Raw genomic sequence first — 7,500 nt, forward strand, 5'->3', positions numbered from 1 at the left:
CTGTCTCTTTTCTCAAGAGTACCAATTCTTGTTCTCTTTATCCCCTGATTCTTTCGTTACTTTACTTTTCATAGATCTATTTAATAAATCATTCTCATTATCCTTCATTAGAATCATTACATTATATTTACAGAAGATTCTGTTTGGTAATCTAGCATCCTGTGCTAGCACTGAATGCTTCTTACAGCTCCCTTCAAAAACCTTTCATTACCGATAGTATTTTACATAAATCTGTTTCCATAATTCAAAATAAGTCTCAAAGCCTCTAATCTTTCCAGTCTGCCAATGTTTCATTAAGGTTCCCATCGGCCACATCTTTAATTAATCTTCTAAATGTCCTTTTAAAAGCCACCGATCATTCAAACTCGTTTTCATTCTTAAAATTTTCGTTTACGTAACACCAAATTTACATCAGGTGCGTAAGATGTGGACCAAGCTAACAACACATTTGCCTCAAGATAACATAATTCACAATAATTGCCTAATATGTGCCACAAGATAACAGCAAATTTACATCACCCCTTTAACAGTGTCACAAGCAGTCTTAGTCATGGGCATTGCCATAGAACCACCAGATGTCATGGCAACTGTTGACCTCTCTTTAATAAAGACATTGGACCTTGTTTTATCCATCGCTACCTCCAATGTCAAGTAGCAGAGTTATCTCGCCATTATGTGCAAATTCTTAATTTTCAAAGATGATTTGCAGTCATTCTTCAGAGTATTATAACTGCTATTGCTGGTCTGATTTCCGAAAGTTAAAACCGATGGTCTTAGCTGCTTATCATCAGCAAACAAGTCTTATCTTCTTATTGTAATTTCACACACCGAGATAAAACAATTAATGCTAAAATGTATTCTTATGCAGCAAACACTTATCAAGTCTTCAAGTCTTATCTTCTTATTGTAATTTCAAACACCGAGATAAAACAATTAATGCTAAAATGTATTCTTATGCTACAAAGTACCTTTATTCTATCAAAAGATACTTAACTGTTTCATTCTACGTCATGATATGTGAAAGCTATATTTTCATGTACATTATTATTTTTCCTTCTGAATAAAATTTCTTAATGCGTCTCTCTCTCTCTCTCTCTCTCTCTCTCTCTCTCTCTCTCTCGTTACGCACGAAGTCCTACCAACCATCCCTCGTCAGTCTTTCATTTCATTACAAGTCGGATCGCGGCAGCAAATTGGCTTCATTTGTCTCTCCCCTGAGTTTATCATCAGGTCGTGTGCACCGTTATACTTTATTAAACGTCTAATTTTTCCTTATTCCAGTTTTTTGCATCCATTTCTCTTCGAAAGTCATCAGTAACCAATTGCATTTATTTTACAAATTTCTCTATAAAATCGTGTTGCCTTCAATGCTCTTTTACATAACCCTCATAGCTCATACCTTATGCCATCTGAGGAATGATATTAGTGGTCACCTCAGCATATTCTTCTATTCTTTCCTTCGATGTTTTTCTATTTTACTGTCAAGTTAGTTATTCTTGATGTACATTTTTATGTTTCTCCCAATATAATTTCTGTAATTTTGTCCACCTAAAATACAGGCTACCGAAACTCTTGTTGTAGTAAGATTTTAATTAAGTGTAAAAGCTTCTTTAAACGTACAGAAATTGTTTGCCTGTAAAAGAAAGCATACAAATAAACAAACTTATGAACTCGTTCCACTAAGCATATCTCGAAATTTTGTGCAAGTTTCAATGAGCGACGATGCCAATATTAAACCTCTATTCCAGCGGGTTTCGGATAGCTTTAATACCTTAAGGCCCCACGTTCCCGTAAAAAAAAAAAAAAAAAAAAAAAAAAAAAAAAAAAAAAAAAAAAAATTGCTTGTTTACCAATTAATTTGAATATCCTTATCATTAAAACCGAGCTATAGGCCTGATTGGAAAAGCAAATTGTTATACACCCATAGGCTCCAACAGGGTAAGTATCCCAGTAAGAAAATTAAATAAAAGAATAGATTATAAAGTCTATTTATATTTATATATGTAGTTAATAAAATCTATACGAAATATTTCATGATCAGCTACAACGTTAAAATAGATCAGTCATTTATAGTCTATTTATGAACGAAATTTATGCCAACCTGTTTAACAGAATTTACAAAAAGTTTGAACCTATGCAGTTCCACTGATTCAACTGGCTGGTTAGGAAGATCATTCCACAATCTGGTTACAGTTGAAAAACTTCTAGAGTACTGTGTAGTATTGTGCCTTATGGTGAAAAAGACATGACTGTTAGAAATAACTGCATACCTTTAGTCCATTTCTTTTAGCGAGTCATATTTGCACCTACTCACAGCGGTGCCCTTTTAGCTCGGAAAAGTTTCCTGATCGCTGATTGGTTGGACAAGATAATTCTAACCAATCATCGACCAGGAAACTTTTCCGAGATAAAAGGGCATCGTTGCGAGTCGGTGCAAATATGACTCGCTAAAAGAAATGGACTATAGTATTACGTACCCGATGGTACAGTCTCGGAAGATCTGAATGCAATGATTGATCTGAATTACGAAAGATCTTTTGTAACATGAATAAAGAACTAATATCCAGATCAGGAATAAGAAATTTAATAGATCACAAGTTTCTATACTACAAAATAAAATGAGATTCAGCCTTTGCAAAAACCAAACTGCAAACTAGGCAAAGAATGATAACCTTCAGCATATCTACTTATAGGTTTTGACAAAAAAAAAAAAAAAAAAAAAAAAAATTAATAAAAAAAAAAATAGATATGGGAATTATGGAATTTAGCTGTAATCAGCAGGGCTAGAACTACTGCAAACACATTTACCAAATGGAGTAACATTACCTAAATTATCTTCTTATTCGTTTGCTTTTATCTGTAATTTATATCCAGGATTCCTTTTTGCGTGTGAACTTATTTACTTGAGCTGGTTAAATGACCGGTTTTTTTTTCTCACGAGTAATATAATAACAAGGACAGCTCTCACTGGAAGGTACAAATCTTAACTTGAAGTTGAAATCCTGTTTACGAAAGCCCTAGTAAGAGAATCGTTTGATATGACATGATAAATCGAATTTACCAGAACTGTACACCCTACCTTAGAAGTTCTCCTTTATTTTATTACCTGCGTACTAAAGGCGTAAGGCTATCATCCCCGTCCTCCCTTATAATTCATGTACAGTATATAATCGTTACATTTTTCAATGTAAGAACAGAAAAAAGAACCCACATTACTACGACTAACATTTGAAATATTTTTTCCTAAAATTTACTTTGGAACACCATAGGGGCAGTAAAATTCCCTTGCTTGACGTAACAATCACTCAAGTGGATAATACATTATTATACTTGGAGGAAAGAATATGATTTTCATATTTTCATTCTTATATTCATAAGAAATAATATGCTTTTCCTATTTTCATTCTCAAACTTCAAGGAGCCATTGAAAACCTACAAATGAGGTCTTATGTCAAAACGGGAGAAGGGAATTCACTAAGCTATGATTATATAATGTCACTTATGCATAAACTAAAAGAACCCTATCCCCTTGTACAGCCAGGCAGAAAACCTACTATGAAGTCTATAGGGCTTCCAGGTACTTGTAAACACCAGGTAGAGTAATTTAACAATCAGCCAGCGGTTCAGAGAGACAATCAATAAATGGTACAATGGCACCGACCAGTTCAATAAACAGGAACCTGCCCACAAAGGATTGGGCTGTTTTACAAAAATTATATCATGCATAACGATACGAACAAGAACTAGAGCATACTATGCGAACTATAATCTGACGAAATATCAAATCAAGTAAACATGATGATGAAATAAAGTTAATTATATACTGTGATATTAATAACAACAATTATTATGATGATGATGATAATAATAATAATAATAATTAGTAATAATATCATATTATGAATAATAATAATAATTTCCCCTTTATAATAAAGAGCAAAGGAATATTACATGAGGTTGGGCTTAAGATAAATAGAAGAAAGACAGAGATGACGAGAACGGAATCTGAAATAGAAGATGAAATATCATTGGAAGAAGAAAGGATTAATGAGGTAGAATCATTTAAATAATTAGGAATTATGATCTCTAATACATGTTCTTTAGAATTTGAAAGCAAATCAGACAATGGCTAGGTTAAATAAAATTTGGAAGTCAAATCGTCTGAAATTACATATAAAAATCAGGCTATATATTAGTTTGGTGAGGTTGGTGTTACTGTATAGATACTAGTAGTGGTATGACAATGAAACAATATCCAACAGATTTTGAAAATTTGACAGCAAAACTCTGAGAAGAATATTGGGAGTTAAATGGCAAGACAGGATTAGAAATGAAATTATACGAGAGATTATGCTAGTGCCATATGTGGACGAGATCATGGTGAAGGGTAGATGGAGATGGTTTGGGCATGCTCTTCGCACTCCCCGAGAGAGATTAGTTCACCAAACTTTTAACTGGGCTCCACAATGCACTAGAATAGTTGGAAAACCTAGGCCTACATGGCTGAGGATTATGAAACGTGAAGTAGGAGATGATGAGAGGAGAAGTAATGGATTAAAAGCTCAAGATAGAGACGACTGGCGAAATCTAGCCGAGGCCCTTTGCGTCAATAGGAGTAGGAGGAGATGATATATATATATATATATATATATATATATATATATATATATATATATATATATGTGTGTGTGTGTGTGTGTGCATGTATGTATATATATACATATATATATGTATATATATACATAAATATACATAAATATATATATATATATATATATATATATATATATATATATATATGCCTATACACACACACACACACACACACACATATATATATATATATATATATATATATATAAATGTATATATACATATATATAGATATATATACACACATATATATACATATATACACATATACATATGTATATATATACATATATACATACACATGCATATACATATATATGCATATACACAATATATATACATATATATACATATATACACATATACATATGTATATATATATATATATGTATATATACATATATACATAGACATGTACATATACATATATATATATATATATATATATATATATATATATATATATATATATATATATTCGTTCCAGTCGCACTCTGTTCTCCCCGTCCCTCAGGGGAGGGGGAGTGAGAGAGTAGTTATACATTGGTTAGAGAGAGGTGCATGTGTAAGCATAGCTATCTAAACATTTACCGTCATTTTGACGGGTCACATACATTAGTAAAATCACAATAATGATAACAATTATGATGATGATAATAATAATAATAATAACAATAATTACAAGAGCATTCAAAGACTTCAGACCGCCGCCAATGAATATTACTGACATTTAACTGAAGTCTACGGACACCTCCTCTCATTTACCATATGCTGACTGTACAGTAGATGGTGCAATATTGATCCAGAATCTCGATGCGTTTCACTTCCAATATATCATGGCTTCTTCCGATGCATATTATGTATCCCTTGTTAAAATTGGGTGAAAATATAACGTGTCAATATATTTTGATGTAATCTTTAAGGTTGAAAACTGCAAATCCGGATCTAGAAACTGGATCCGGTACCGGATCATCTCCAAAAGTTAATGGAGTAGTCCATGACCTAAGATCTGGTGGTGGAAATTTAGTCAAAATCCGCCAATTTGTTTTGACATATTCTTTGATATTGTGAAAAAGCAAAACCAGATCTAGAATAAGGATACGGATCTGGATCATCTCCAAAATTTAATTTGGTTGTCCATGATGAAAGATTTATCTGTGGTCAAAAATTCGTCAACATCCGTTGATTAGTTTTGACGTAATCCTGTCCACAGACACACAGACAAATACATATATAAATAAACCGACTCGAAAATATAACCTCCTTGGCGGAAGTAATAATAAAGGATAAAAAAAACAACTAAAAATCATATTTCTCATAAAGGTTAAAGTTTTCGAAGAGCTCAAGGAGGTTATTATAGATTCTTGATGATATATTTTCAAGTCTATATATATACTGTATATTCTTATTCACTATATTGCTTACGTGATTGTTCATCCTTTGAAACTGACGAATGAAGAAAAACGAACATCAACCTACCAATTCAGTTAAATGTTTTTCTTTTCCCCCTTCTTTAAAATCTTGAAGTTAAGACAAGCCTTCCCACAATTTCCTAGAATATTGAATAAAACTTTAAGAATTTATGACATTAACATCCTACAATATAGTGATGATTCACTTTCCCTAGAGACAACCCGTTTGATGTTTACATCAAAGGAGTAATGAAGCACCAAGCAGCATATATACACGAGTATGTAAATTATTTACAGCACAAAGCAGCTTCCTAAACAAGAGTTTCGTCAAAGGATAAAAAGACCAGCGACTCATATTCATGTTCTAACCTTTCAAACAAAAAACAAAACAAAACAAAAAATAGACGCACCACATGCATAAAAATTCATTGTCAAAAGTGCCTCATGATTATTCATAGATAACCCCCATCGACTTGCAGTTAGCCTACATAAATCCAATTCATCACGTTTTAGCCCTTATTCGTGTTTTCCTAAGATTACAGATTTATACACCTTTCACGTGAATGTATTTTATCTTAGTCAGTCTAACTACACTAACTTTTCAAATAATGTCCTAGGGGGAAACTCGGACACACTTTTCTATCAGTTACTTCTCCAATTTTTTTTAAACAGTGAGTTGGGCCGGTTTAATAGAATGGCCAAGAATGCCTGGTTATTTTATAAAGAGGTTGCCTTTATCATAGCTGCTCCTTCATGTTCCTCTATGGTATTCACTTCCAAAACCATCGTTACTGATCATTATTCAGCTGAAGGGACTATCCTGGAGAGTAAATAGCGTTGCATGATGCGTCGGCTCCGCTATGTTGACCAATTTTATCCAACATTATGTCTTAGTCTGCGGGTTGCATTTCTATTTTATCTGTATATAGCCGTGTACATATTGTTTTTTATCATTAATGTCAAGTTTGTTTTCATGTATGATGAGAGCTTTTCATTGTTTTAATGTTTATTCTGTCTGGTGACATTAAGCAATCCATGACCAGTGCATACCAAACAGCGCCAATGTCGTGTGTGTACTCCAATATTCGTGGAATAAATGACAAAGCAAGAGACCTTACAGTTGCCTTCAAACAAAATTAGATTCTATTATGTTCAGAAACTTTGGTTTCTTAAAAAAAAAATGCACTTGTTTAAGCTGCTTATTCTAGGTTTTTAAACCAATAATTTTGACACGAGATGCCATTCCTAAAGGGGGATGGCTGTTTCTCATAAATCCTGCTACGAATGTGGATGCCATTCATAAACGATTGTGATAAGTATGACAACTTTTATTTAGATTCCATCTATAGGAATCCATACTGGGATGATTCTATCTTTTGAGTCTTATTACCACTATTGCTAAGATAAAAGATGATAAAAATGTCTCTTTCATGTT

General features: G+C 32.8%; 1 protein-coding gene across 1 annotated transcript in view; it reads right to left on the reverse strand.

Annotated features, from left to right (window-relative positions):
- The window catches only part of RhoGAP100F (Rho GTPase activating protein at 100F), a 504,175-nt gene that overhangs the window by 312,387 nt on the left and 184,288 nt on the right, over positions 1 to 7,500 (reverse strand). The gene's annotated exons all lie outside the window — the stretch shown is intronic.

This window comes from Palaemon carinicauda, chromosome 1 (genome assembly GCF_036898095.1).
Source record: "Palaemon carinicauda isolate YSFRI2023 chromosome 1, ASM3689809v2, whole genome shotgun sequence".
Classification (NCBI taxonomy): Eukaryota; Metazoa; Arthropoda; class Malacostraca; order Decapoda; family Palaemonidae; genus Palaemon; species Palaemon carinicauda.